Source organism: Myodes glareolus, chromosome 26 (genome assembly GCF_982192425.1).
Source record: "Myodes glareolus chromosome 26, mMyoGla1.1, whole genome shotgun sequence".
In the NCBI taxonomy this organism is placed as follows: Eukaryota; Metazoa; Chordata; class Mammalia; order Rodentia; family Cricetidae; genus Myodes; species Myodes glareolus.
Genome location: NC_142051.1, coordinates 1,469,307 through 1,483,441, shown reverse-complemented (window position 1 = coordinate 1,483,441; position 14,135 = coordinate 1,469,307). Strand labels below are relative to the sequence as shown.

Sequence of the window (14,135 nt, the reverse complement as noted above, 5' to 3'; positions counted from 1 at the left end):
CACCTTTTCTATAAGCATTGAGTAACCCAGTAAAAAGGCAGACTTGGTTGCATGCTTGTAATCCCAGGGCTAGGGATGCAGTGACTGGCGGATCCCAGGACTTGGTGACCAACCAACCTAGCTTAATGGGTGTGTTCCAATCAAGTGAGAGAGCCTATCTCAAAAGCCAAGATGGACAGACAGCTCCTGAGGAATGACAGGTAAGGTTGCCCTTTAGCCTACACACACACACACACACACACACACACACACACACCTGTACCCTCACATATACAAACATGGGCATAAACAAACATATGCAACTAATAATACTTATTATTATTTAATTATACTGTATATTATATAATTATACAATAGAATATAATTATTATATTTTTGATACATTTATAACATACATCTTATATTATATATGATTATAATCATATATTATATGATAATTATAGGTTATATTATATATTTGCTATATAATATATGTTATACAATAACTATATAATATATTGTATAGTTATATTATAATAGTAATAATAATAATAATAGGTTATGGGCTGGTGATGTAGCATGGTGGTAGAACCTAGTTTGTATGTACAACACCCTGAGTTCAATCCCTAGCAGAGGTAAACACATACATGTGTACATGCACATGTGCACACATATAGATTATGGCTCCTGTATTAAAGGCGTAGACACCAGAGATGTATTATTGAGAAGCTGTGAGACCTTTAGGAGGTGAGGCCTCATAAAATCTTAGGTTTCTATGTCATTAGAGATGTGTCTTTGAAGGGGGCCAGGGGACAACAACATCTTGGTGTCTTTCTGCTTGAGATGTTAGACACATCTTAAGGCCTTATCACATCTTTGCCAGATGCACCAAGAATAAGCCCATCTGATTTTGGACTACCACTTCTAGAACTGTAAGACCAACTAAACCTTTCCTCCCAGTAAGTTAATTGTCTCGGGTATTTCATTATAGTAATGTGAAGCTTTCTAATACACCTACTATTAAAATAGAGCTGAAATGGCCCATGTAGTCTCCTTCCTCATTTATACTTTCACTGCATAAGTGTACATCTTGTGATAAAATAGTGATTTTTGAGTGGAATAAATTTCTATTTAACAAAAACTTTATGGACATTTATTTTACTCACTGACTTGGATGAACGTTGAAGAGTGAGTAGGTGATGATGGAAGTGAGTCAAACTGTGAAACGTTTCCAGCAGGGTTCACTTTCCACTTAAGTTCTGATTAAGTTCCAAAGTCTGCCTTTGGATTTCTGAAACTTCACTTCTCAGCCTTTTTGCTAATATCAGTTATTGATTTTCTGAACCTCACAAGTTCTTAGGAGAAACACTAGTATTTTAAAATTCTTATGTAATAGATTAAATGATTTATTTCCTGTAAATATCACTCTATGTTATTCAGCTCCACAGTTGCTGATGTAGCTGCTGTTGCATAAGCACACTAAAAAAAAATACCCAATGGAAATGGGTCTGCATTAAAGAAAACATTATTTCAGTAACTTGCTTCAGGAGTCTCTGGTTACATAACCAGTTTGGTTTGCAGCAATGCTTGAGCCATCACAGGTGGGCACCTGGAAGAGTTGCTGTGTGCACGTAAAAGACATTCCAGCTGGACATGAGGCTTAGAGCCGTCTGCCCACGGTGCTGGATGGAAATGGAAAGGGCAAATGGAATTACAAACCCAACCGTGAGAGGCAGGGGGGAAGGAGGGAGCTATTTTAGGTATAATGAGAGGAGAACTTGAAGTGAAAAGGGCAGGACATATTTGGACAGTGGGTGGTACAATATTTTATTAGTGTTGCTAATTAGACTCGAAGGTGAGAAGTGATTAGCTGTAGACCAGAGGAGTCAGGTAGTCCAGGAGAAACTGAACAGAGAATTGCCATGGAATGTGCATGTGTGCATTTACACATGCTCGCACACCCACACACACTTAGAAACCTGTGGATAGAAGTAACAAAGTACTGTAAAATTTGAATGTGCTAAAGCTCTCAATGAAATTTCCCCCTAATCCGTCAGAAGTGCCCCCCAGTTACCATTTATTCAACAATGGAGCTAAGTGCTGGCTGAGAGCATCATATCCCAGACACTTGCTAATGACTAGGGAGAGGAGTGTGTGCCAGATCCTCTCTGAAGGGAGAAATCTGCCCTTTAGTGGAGGGAGGAACATAACCAGTTCAGATACCATGCCATGGAAAAGAGGTGTTGGTAGCCAGGGAAGCCTGTCAGATTGGAGTGTAGACCACCTTGGTTTTGTTCTGAGATAGGAAGGGTGGGGTTTCTTCAGCAAGAGTTTGGGTTCTTTTCCTTGAAATGTTGGTCTTCTAGCAGAAACCAGAGAGGACAGAATCAGAAGTTTGGGAGAGCAAAGCTCCCTCCTGAGGCAGATGACCAATGGCCAGACACAGAGTGGAGATTTGGTCCAGTTTTAGATCTGCCACTCAAAGACTAAACAGACCCTGGGACTGTAACTGCAGAACCTAAGCCAAATGGTAGGTAACCAAGCATCTTCTGCAAACTCACAGTGGGTAAGCCAGGAAGTTCCTTCAACCGTCTGTTGTTTGAGTTTCTGTCCTGCTCGGTTCCCGCAGTTGTGAAGTCCCAAAGAAATCACACAGAGGTCTACATTAACTATAAACTGATTGGCCCATTAGCTCAGGCTTCTTATTAACTCTTGTAATGTATATTAGCCCATTATTCTTGACTATGTTAGCCACGTGGCTCAGTACCTTATTCAGTGGAACAGTTACATCTTGCTTCTTCTGCAGCTGGGACAGGACTGTGGACTAGGCTTTCCTTTTCCCAGAGTTCTCCTGTTCTCATTGATCTGCCTCTACTTCCTGTCTGGCTACGGGCCAATCAGTATTTATTTAAAATATAATTGACAGAAAATAGACCATTGTCCCACACCAACTGTTCCAACTGAAGAAGGAAGGGACTCAAAATCTAGACACACCCTCAGAAAGAAGCAGGTGTTTAAAGAAGGCAGATTCAGAGCAGAAAAGCATGTGTTACTCAAGTAATACAGGAAAGGAGGGCAGGAGCATAGTGCCACCTTGCGGCAGCATCACCAGAAGGGCTGGGCTGACACCACACTCTGGACTCTTGGAACAGTGGTAAGCCACGTGGGCTATACACGAAGTAGATGGAAAACTGTCCTGAGTAATTCTGTATGGCAGGAACACATTACATTAAGTGCTCAGAGATACACGGTCAGCTCAGATAGGTAGGCAGGCCAGCGATTCACAAGTCAGCAAGACTAGAACTGGGAGAAGGCATTAACAAATCTGGAAAATGTGGATTCAGTGTGGGAAAGAGGGCTGCCCTTTCCTTTTCCTTGTATGTCACAAAAACTCACTTTTCCATATCACGGACATCCTCTTCCTTCCTTCTCACGGTCATGATGCGGAGCACCACAGGGTGGCGCTGCCGTCTAATCGTCTGTCCTGGGTCAGCCCATTTCCTCTATGGTGTTTGCAATCTCTGTGTTAACGGCCTCATTTTCTTGTTATCTTACAGGCTGAACAAAATTTGAAAGTCCCCATGAAGGAGAGAATTCTCTCTTATGAAGGCTAGAGAATCTGGCCCTCGTGGCAGTGGCATTTTTTTTTTCTGTGAAATAACAATCCCTCATTCGTATTTGTACTCTTCGTTCCCTAGTGACATTTCAATAATAGAGGTCAATACCCAAACTGCAAACAACTGACAAAAACCACATATTGTCACTGCGAGGTCAGACTCCAGGCCATGGGAAACCCGTTGGGTCATTTGTACTTTGTTTCAGTTTTAGTACTGTGTTTTGGTTCTCTCTCAGCTGTGCTGTCCCTGATTGAGCATCACGGCTTGACTTTCTCTTCTGCCCAGTCTTGCTTCCTTCTCCAGGCCAATCCTGAGAGCACGCCTTAATAAACACACTGAAACAGCAAGTCCCCGGCCGCAGTTCTTCCTGATACTCCAGCCTGAGACACCGCCACCTAGAGGAATTTTAGAGAATGAAGTCAACACACACGGAAGCTGAAATTAGAGGAGGCCCGCGCAGTCAGGCAGTGGGCCCTCGCCAATGCGGGCATCCGGTGGTTTGACTGTGTGAACCAGATGGTTTACATTTGAAAATGTTCTGTTTCAAGGCTACTTTGAACTGGCTCTTCAAGCGGAAAGTCCCGGCTGCTATAAGAGACATCTGAACAAACTGTGGATTATTCTTAAATATTAGTTTAAAACATCACACCTCAATTTAGATGGTTTGTTGAAATTCTTGTTTGATAGTGCATACAAGCTCCTTGACCATTCTGAATCTTGCTTTTATTTTCTTTTAAAAAATTATTATAGCTGGAAGGTGGTGGTGCACAACTTTAATCCTCGCACTCAGGAAGGCAGAGGCAGGCAGATCTTTGTGAGTTCGAGGCTAGCCTGGTCTACAGAGTGGGTTCCAGAACAGCCAAAGTTACACAAAGAAACTCTGTCTTTAAACTATATATAAATTTGTATTGATTGAGTCAGGGTCTCGTGCACCCAAGGCTGGCCTTGAACTCTCTGTATATAGCTCATGAAGGCCTGGATCTTTGGATCCTCCTGCCTGCTGGGATTACAGGCATCTGCCACCCACACCTTGTTTTCTGGAGTGTAGGGGGTTGAATTGAGGGCTTTGCCCATGCCCAGTAAGCACTCCATCAGACTCCTCCTGAGCCCTGCTTGATTCCTTCAATGTGGAATTACATTAGTCATTCCTTACTTCATTGCACTGTTACAAGGGTTAGAAAAGTCATACATATAGGTTGCCTGGAACAGTGCCTGAGACATAAAGAACAGAACTCCATTTAAAATTCTTGGCTCCAGGCTCATGCCACTCCTGAGCCTGGGACTTTTTGGAAAATGCTTTTGCTGTTTTTTGGGTTGGTTATAGCATGGCAAAAAAAGATGCTAACGCTTGTCTCCTACCATCCGCCTGAAACCCCGGAAGGCAGTGCCTAGAGGAGCAGAGTCAGGAGACTTGGGTAAGAGTACTCAGAACGATGGTGGGGACATCCATCTTGTCAAGCTCTGCCTAAGCATAGCTGCCTGTCACCATATGCAAACGAGGTTTCATCTTCACTGATCTGACTTTTACGCAAAATACTGCATTTTTGCAACATTAGTCAAACAAAGAAGACCAAATAAAATATTCCTGCCACTGCCAGCCTGAGGCTTCTATTGTGTAATGTTTATAGAGCAGTATTTACAAAGATTTTTCATAAGATATTTTAAAACAATAAGTGAATATAGACTGTATAAAATGATGTTGATGAACTTACAGTGAGAGTCACCACTTCTGTTCCAGGCTCTACCCCAACGCCGTATTGCCCTAAATAATATCACTATTCCTTACTGTATCCATTTTTTTTTTTGAGACAGGGTCTCTCTATGCAGTCCTGGAACTCACTCTGTAGACCAGGCTGGTCTTGAACTCACAGAGATCTTCCTGCCTCTGCTTTCCAAGTGCTGCGATTAAAGGTCTTTGCCACAATCTATCTATCATGAGACCTGAAGATTTAATTCCTGGGTTGGGGATATTAATGGTTTACTAGTAGAACAATCAAATGGTCTGTCCCAGATTTGATTCCCAACAAATAAGTAAAGATAAAAAAGATTTTGTAATAAATATTCAACTTATAAATCATTTACAGTTCATTTTTTTGATTTAAGATATGATAAAGGCTTATGTTTCCCCTACAATTCCTTTTCTAATTTTACAAACTTCACTTTTTTAAACTTTGCAAATGTTATGCCTGTAATGGAAAAATTAAAAATGCTGCAGGATCCCCAGCGGTAGTAGGCAGCAGAAATGCTATAGGTTCCCAAGCGGTGGTGGCAGGCCATGTGGTGGCAGGCAGCAGGCCCTGAGAGCAGCCAGTCCCAGGCAGAGGTGGCTGCCCATCCCTGAGCAGTGGCTGGTCCCAGGCAGGGAGACGTGTGGTGGGCGGGCAGGAGACAGAGACATGGATAGGCACACCATACAGAGTGAGGCTGAATATTTATTCAGGGGGTTATGGAGGGAGAAGGGGAGAAGAACAGACAGAGAGAAAGAGAGAGAGAGAGAGAGAGAGAGAGAGAGAGAGAGAGAGGAGAGAGACAGAAGTGGGGGAAGGGGAGAAGTGGGGAGAGAGGAAGATGGAAAAGGAGAGAGAGCTCAGGCTGAAAGCTGAAGATCAGCCTGTCTCAGTGGATGGGGGGAGTGGGAGTGGCTTGTCCCTTAAAGAGACAGAACAATCATTACTGTTATTCTTTTGGTTTGGTCCCTTTAAGGGGCAAGCCACACCCACTCCCAGCCACTTCTGACCTCTCTGTCGTCATCTTAATCTTTTCCTTCTGTCCCCTCTCTTGGAGTGTGCACATGTGTCTCCTCTATGTCTGTCTCCATGTCTCTCTGTCTCTCTGCCCCTTCTTTAAGTAATAAATGGTCATCTTTATATTTAGCTTTATGCTTATTTATTATGTCCTGTAAGCCTTTTATCTGCTGCACCTGGTCACCCGCTCACCTGACTCTCCCAGTCGCATGGCTGGTACCAGCCTGTCTGGGATGAGCCCTCTGCCGCTTGCCGGGGGGAACCTGCACCCTAGCTGTCTCTGACTGGACTAGCGACTGTGGTCACCCCATCATTATTTTTTAAAGAACAAAACTACAATGCCCAGATCTCGGAGTCCCCCCAGAATCAACTAGGAGACAGAGTTCTGTTTGTAAAAGTAAAGAGTTACAAAAGTTTGCAAACTCAGACTCTCCGTGTGTCCAACATATTGGAGTGATCAGAGAGCCCTAAGCTCAGTTAGGGTTGGGTTTTTATAATAACAAAGGTAGGGTGAGGGATTCCTAAGTTTCAGGACCCCTGATTGGCTGACATTTGTCTAGGGGTGTCCTGATGAAAAATGATGTGTGTGTGCTGACTGATGATCCTGTCTACAATGGTTGGAACCTTAGGAATTTCCTTTGGATGGTGATGGCTGGGTGGTCTCAGTTTGCGATCTCTCTGGAACCAGGCATTGCCTTAGAGTAAACTACTGAGACTCAGGCCTCTTATTGAGCTTGGCATGGTTGGGTCCTACTTTTGTTCTTTAAAAATATAATAATGCTGCTGGCATGACCGCAGCTGCTAGTCCAGGCAGAGACGGCTAGAGCAGTGCAGGTTCCCCGCAGTGAGCGGCAGAGGGCTCATCCCGGACAGGCTGGTCCTGCCATGTGGCCCGGAGAACAGGTGGGCGGATGAGCAGACGGCGGAGTAAATAGACATAAGGCTAAACATAAAGCTAAACATTTATTACTTAAAGAAGAGGCAGAGAGACAGAGAGACAGAGAGACATAGAGACAGAGAGGAGACACATGTGCACACACCAAAAGAGGGAACAGAAGGAAGGTTAAGATGGCCACAGAGAGGTCAGAAGTGGCTGAGAGTGGACGTGGCTTGCCCCTTAAAGGGACCAGACCAGAAGAATAACACCTACAGCAAATAGGGGACAGAGAAATGACCCAGCAGTTAAGAGCACTGGGGACCCAGGTTCAATCCCCAGCACCCACACGGCAGGTCACAAAAGTCTATGAAAGAGCACCCGAAGGGTGTCTTAAACGCGTGGAGACCCTTGCCCAAGAACCAAGTCCGAGCCACTGGATGCAAGAACAAGAGGTAAATTTTATTGTTCACACAGGCCTGTGGGTGCTGCAGTCACATGGAGAACTGAGCACCCCGGGCTGGGTTTTGGGGCAGATTATATAGGGATTGGGGTAGTCAGAAGCAAGGTACAGAAGCAAATGCATGGTTACAGGGATCTCATTGGTCAGTTTGAATGAGCCGAGGGGTGAATTTGAGGGCAGGTCCCATGATCCTTGGCCGGGCAGCAGAAACCAGATAATTGATAATGACTGACCTGACCTTATCTTAAAGCACATATGGTTGTTTTTGAAGTTTTCGTTCCCATCCCAGGCCAGATGTCTGACCACAAATCTCCTGTCTTGCAGCCTGAGGAGGCTGCCCTCGTTCTGACCTCAGGTATCCTGCTTTGCTCAGCATTCCGTTGACCTTTCTCTGAACTGAGCTTGTTTGTCCTGAACCTTTGCAAAAACGACATAACTGCAGCTAAGGCCGAGTTGGGATCTTTCATTTGTAACTCCAGTTCCCGAGGATTCTCACAAGTATCATAAATATGCAGACAAAACACCATGAAAAAAATTAAGCCTTGCAAATAAATAAAAACATCACAACCAAAATTAACCAGATCCAAAGTCTGTATAACTCAATGGACTTACAACTTGATGAACTTCTTACAATCCCACCCCCCCAAAATGGAGACAACTCAGTTGCTCGGATGACTCACTTGGATTACCATGTCCAGCCTAATTGTTTTGTGAAAGTGGAATTAACAGGATTAAGTCAAAACCACAACAGTTACTTGATGAAAAGATCTAACACTTTTTTTTTTAAACAATCCTGGCTGTCCTGGAACTCGCTTTGTAAACCAGGCTGGCCACAAACTCACAGAAATTCTTCTGCCTCTGCCTTCCAAGTGATGGGTTTAAAGGTATGTACCACTGTAATGATTTCAGCCACGTAAGACTGATACTTCCAGGTTCAAGGGGTCCTGCAGGTGCAGACAAGTTCTCAGGCAGAAGTGACTAATGGCCCCTGGGGAGTGTTAAAGGGCCCCCCTGTGATCCACATATGATTCAGCTAAGCCCTTGCGCTCATGCATGAGCCCCATCATCTGCATATGATGTAGCCAAGTCAACCCCCTGTGCGTGTGTGCTAGGCAGCTTTTCAAAGCCAGACGCACCATTTTCCTCTCTCTTTCTCCGCACACTGACTTCCCAGGCCTGTGTACGCCCCGCTAAAAAACTCCTAAGCTTGTTCCTTGTTTCTTTCTCACTTGTGCCAGGTAAATTCAACCACCACACCCGACTTGTTGTTTTTGTTGTTTGTCTTTCTTTCTTCCTTTCTTTTTTCTTTTTTCCTTTTCTCTTCCCTTCCCTCTTTCCTTTTCCTTTCTTCCCTCCTTCCCTCTTTTCTCTCTCTTTCTAAAGGTGTTTTAACTATGCATAGTCTTTAGTAGTACACTACATCCTTAACTGAAGGGGTAAAAGCAAGGGGTAAAAGCAAGAAAATGGGGTTTCCCAGCCCTGCTTCTGGTGCTACATTGAGTGGAATCCTTTGTGGGGCCTGTGTGTAGTAGGATGTTTATTTCAAAGCATCCCCGCCCTCAACGCAACAGGGGCAGACAATGTTCTCTTGCCCACTCTGAGTTGGAACAACTAAATACCTCGCCAGCTTTTTGCAAAGCTTTCTTCCTTAAAGTTATCACAAAGGGAGAGAGCAGCTATCACCCAGAGGGCTGGGAGAGGAGAGAGACAAAAGGGCCCGACCTGCTTAAATTTCGAACTCTGCTGATGCTAGCTCTCTGCACCGGGCACAGTGAAGCCAATTCTGCAGGCGTTTCCAAACTGCACACCGGACTCCATTGCTCCTAGAAAAGGGACTGAGGCTTCCTGGACAAAGCTGCAGGCAGGATCAGCAGCCACCCTGACCCCTTCAGCCTCTCTCTCAAGCGTCCCCTAGAGGCAGAGTCTCACCGGGAGCCAGACCGCAAGGCAATCCCCTTGATTGAGAGAGAAAACCGGAATTGGTTCAGGTGGAGACTCTTTGCTGAGTATTCATGTCGTATCCCACGTGATTTTCAACTTTTAAAAAGCTAATTAACCACTAACCCGAGACAAAGCTGGAAATCTATGCGGAAATAACGGAAGATCATGGAAAGTTTGATTTTACATTGTGGATAGCAGAAATAAAGAGTGCAATCGCTTTAACATACTTTTAAAGGCAATGCATTGGATGCTTTTCCCGGTGGCTAATTTTAGCCTCTGTGGATTGATTCCTACTAGTTTTGTTCTCAGCGTAACCTTACTTAACAATCCTGACCCTGTTTGTCTTAATCCATTTGTTACCCTTGTCCCAGAGTCAATGGCTATTTCCCCGACGTTCCCAGAGCTTGCTGCTTCTGACTTTGTGCCTTTGATGTTTCAATGTTTCTTTCTCCCCTGAGACTGCTAATGCCTCAACAGAAATAGTGTTTTATTGATTTTTGTTTGCCCATGGTGTAACTTACTAAGTATTCTTTAAAAGCCTAATAACGGACAATCTAGAAGGCAAAAGAAGAAAAAAATATAAATGTGCTTGTCAAAGGACACCTTCCATCCAGGGACAACCTGGGCTCTCAGACGACAAGGGAATTAAGTTTTAAAGGGCCAGGCATGGTGATGAACTCCTTTAAGTCCAGAACTCAGGAGATAGAGGCAGGTGGATCCCTACAAGTTTGAGGCCAGCCGGGTCTAGACAGTCAGTTCCAATTCAGCAAAGGCTACATAGTGAGACTTTGTCTATATAGTGAATAATTAGAATAATTAGAATTATCAGTTACAGTAAGTGGACCTTCTTTTTAAACTATACATGAGCATTTTGTAACAGTAAGTGATTCTGGATGGGTGACCAATCTATAATATAAAAGACTTTGTCGCTTGACAAGACTACACTATAAATTACAGGAAGATGCCTGTGTTACACTAATTTAGCTCCTTGAAAAACAGTCTATCCCATGGCATGTTTCAGGATCCACACAGAAACAGCTCTAAGTTACCAATGCAAACCTTGAATGGCTTGTCTGTAAGCACCTCCACTCTTGTAAAAACCCATAGCAAGATTCTTACATTTTAGCCAGGTGGTGATGGCACACGTCTTTGATCCCAGCACTTGGGAGACAGAGGCAGGAGGAGAATCTCAGTGAGTTTGTGGCCAGCTTTGTCTACAGAGTGAGTTCTAGGACAGCCAGGATTGTCTCACAGAGAAACCCTGTCTCAAAAAACAAAACAAAAAAAAATTCTTAAATTTTATTCTCTCTCTCTCTCTCTCTCTCTCTCTCTCTCTGTGTGTGTGTGTGTGTGTGTGTGTGTGTGTGTGTGTATGTGTGTGTGTGTGTGTGTGTAGAGGGAGAAGGAAAGGTGTGGGGGACATGTGGGGGACATGTTACCCGTGTGAAGGTGGGCGTACCCGATTTGGGAAGTAGGCACTTTTACTGCTGAGCCATCCCGATAGCCCCTTTCTCAACTCTTTCTTTTTGCTTCATTGCTCACTGTTCTCATCTGCGGCACATCAGGTGTGACCTGTCCAATGGGTGGAGTTTTCTGGTCCAGCCCCCCTATTTGACTCTTCTCTCACTATGACTTTCAATGCTGCTTCACAGCCCAGCAAGTTCTTCAGTTTGTAACACCATTCTGAACTTCTTTTCCTGGTTCCCACCACAATATCAGAGGTTCAGAGAGGCACCCAAACAACTCAAACAAGCTAAAATGCCATCTCAAGAAAAGCATAGCCAGTGGGTAGACAGATGGCTCAACACTTAAAAGTGTTTCGTTGTTGGTTGGTGTTTTGTTTTGTTTTATTGGTTTTTTTTATTTCAGTCTTTCATGTGCTTTTATTTTCTTCCTTCAACCATAATAATATGATATCCAAATTTTGTCTTAATAGGTGGATCTGTAAACACAGGCTTATCCATCCCACTTACAGGCAAGGCAAATGCTGCTTCTTGAAATGGTCCTACCATGGACCCTCTGGTCATCCAACCCAGGTCACCACCTTGCCTGGCTTTATCTTCACTGTACTCTGTGGCCACTTCATTGAATCTCATTCCAGACTTTAACTTTTCCATGGCTTCCATGATTTTGCCATGTTTTTCACATAAAATGTGTCTGACCTTTACTGCGCTGCCACCACCTTTAGGGCCCTGAGCCTTCTTGTCAGCACTGTTACTCCCAGAAGTGGCACCTCCTTTCCCCCCTTTTCCAGAACCACTTTTCCCCTTCGGCGGCATCTCTTAGGCTTGCGGTTGAACGCTCCGTCTTATTGGTTTTTTTCAAGACAGAATTTTTCTGTGAATAGCCCTGCGTGTCCTGGAACTCTCTTTGTAGACCAGGCTGGCCTCCAGCTCACAGAGATCCACCTGCCTCTGCCTCCTGAGTGCTGGGATTAAAGGTGTGCACCACCACCGCCCAACTTTAAAAGTGTTCTTGCAGAGGCCATGAGTTTGGTTTCCAGCACCAAGGTCTGGTGGATCACAATTGCTTGTAACTCCAGCTCCAAGGGGGATCCTATATTTCTGGCCTCCCCTGGGTCGACGTGTGTGTGTGTGTGTGTGTGTGTGTGTGTGCATGCATAGGTACACAATTAAAAATAATAAAAACAAACAATTTTTAAAGACAAATATAGCTTTAAGGCTGACAAGATAATTCAGTGGGATATATGGGCCCCTAGAGAACATTCTAGATGTAAATGATCTTGCCCTTGACATTCCAATTTCACCTTTGCTTTATCACCTTCCAGTGGGTGCACTCTAATTGCTCTTTGAACATGGGAATCATATGTTAACATGGCTCACCTCTTTTCGCTTTTTGACTGTACAAATATCTTCCTTCCTTCTTTCTTTCCTTCATTCCTTTCTTATTCTGTTGGGATCAAACCCAGGCACTTTAGATAGTACCACTGAGCTACATTACCACAATATCAATATCTGAGTTTGTGGACAAGGGCTCACTAACTTGCCCAGGCTGGTTTTCAGCTCACTCCATGGCTCTGGCAGGCCTCAAACTTGCAAGTCATCTGCCTCAGCTTCCCTTGTAGTTAAAGTTACAGATTTGTGAGACTATTCGACTACTATAGATACCGGAAGTAATTTATTTACTACAGAGTGTGCCTATTTTGGTCACTGAATTCAGAACCTAGAACATAATCTAATAGATAATGGGATTTAATTAGTATTGTTATTGGTGTGGGGGTGCTGAGGGTGGAACCCCCTGTGTACTAGACTCTGGTCCAGGTTCTGGATTCTGTAGTAAATAAATTATTTATGGCATCTAGTGTACTCTGTAACTGTGAGGGCAGACCAGGAAACAATGTTCTGCTCTCTGAAAGGAGACACCTTAGTCAGCATCATGAAACGAATGAGAACTAAATACAATCTGTTTTAACCATTCATTACTTTCTATGCAATCATTCTTGCAGAGATTGCAATTTCAAGATTGTTTTGGCCAAATTGAAGGCTAAATATTGTTATGAATTACTACTACTGCCGACAATGAATGTTTTGTCATGACCCTGAAGAAAGAATTGCACAATCTTCCTCTGTGGACTTCAAAGGACCTACCAGTTTTCAACTTTCACAAGGAAAATTTCCTGTCTGTACCTCAACGTTGCAGGGAGTATAAATCACAGCCACCAGCTTCTGCCACTCAAACATGGACAGCTGTGAGATCAGGTTGCCATGGTAACCTCTACTCCCACCATCATGAGCTAGTTATTTGCTTCTAAAACTGCACACTCCTGAGGTCCAGCATGCTTCAACTCTACCAGACCTCAGCTGGCAAGAAATTAAATGATTTGTTATTGTTTATCACAATTATTGATTACAATTTATATTTAGAAATAGGAAAGGATACAAAAAATGGATTTTGTAAAGGAGGGTTTTTCAATCTGTTTAATTGGAACCAGTTTGCCTATTGGAACATTCTCTTTATTTGACAGTTCCCTGGGTCACACTGTCCCTTGTCACATACTTCCATTTTTTGAGCATATTTGTGTTTTAAGATAAAGAGAACTTCAGCCCTGACTTTGCCTTCTTGATTTCATTCTTTAGAAGACACCAAAAAAAGGAATTAATATATGACCCACATGGAGGAGAAGAGACTGTCAAAAAAGCAAAAAAAAAAAAAGTCTCCAAATTCTTGATTATTTGATCAAAAAAGAAACAAATTTATGATATATAATGAATTATCATAGTACAACTAATATATTGTATATTTAAGAAATTATACCTAATTTAAGTCATAAAATCAATGAAGACTTCCTTTCTCCTCACCACCTCACTTTGAGACAGGTTTTCACTGTGTAGCCAGGTTGGCCTCACAAGGCCTTACCCTCATTCACAAGGCCTCATTCACAAGGCCTTCACCCTCATGACCTCATCACCTCTGAAAGTTCCTACCTCCTAATCTCAAGACATTCTGCATTAGATTTCAATATACAAATTTCTTTTCTTATCCTCCCCCAATTCTGT

At 43.4% G+C, this 14,135-nt stretch overlaps 1 pseudogene; it reads right to left on the bottom strand.

Annotated features, from left to right (window-relative positions):
- Positions 1-11,501: 11,501 nt before the first annotated feature.
- Positions 11,502-11,912, bottom strand: LOC125389940 (peptidyl-prolyl cis-trans isomerase NIMA-interacting 4 pseudogene; annotated as a pseudogene).
- Positions 11,913-14,135: the final 2,223 nt, after the last annotated feature.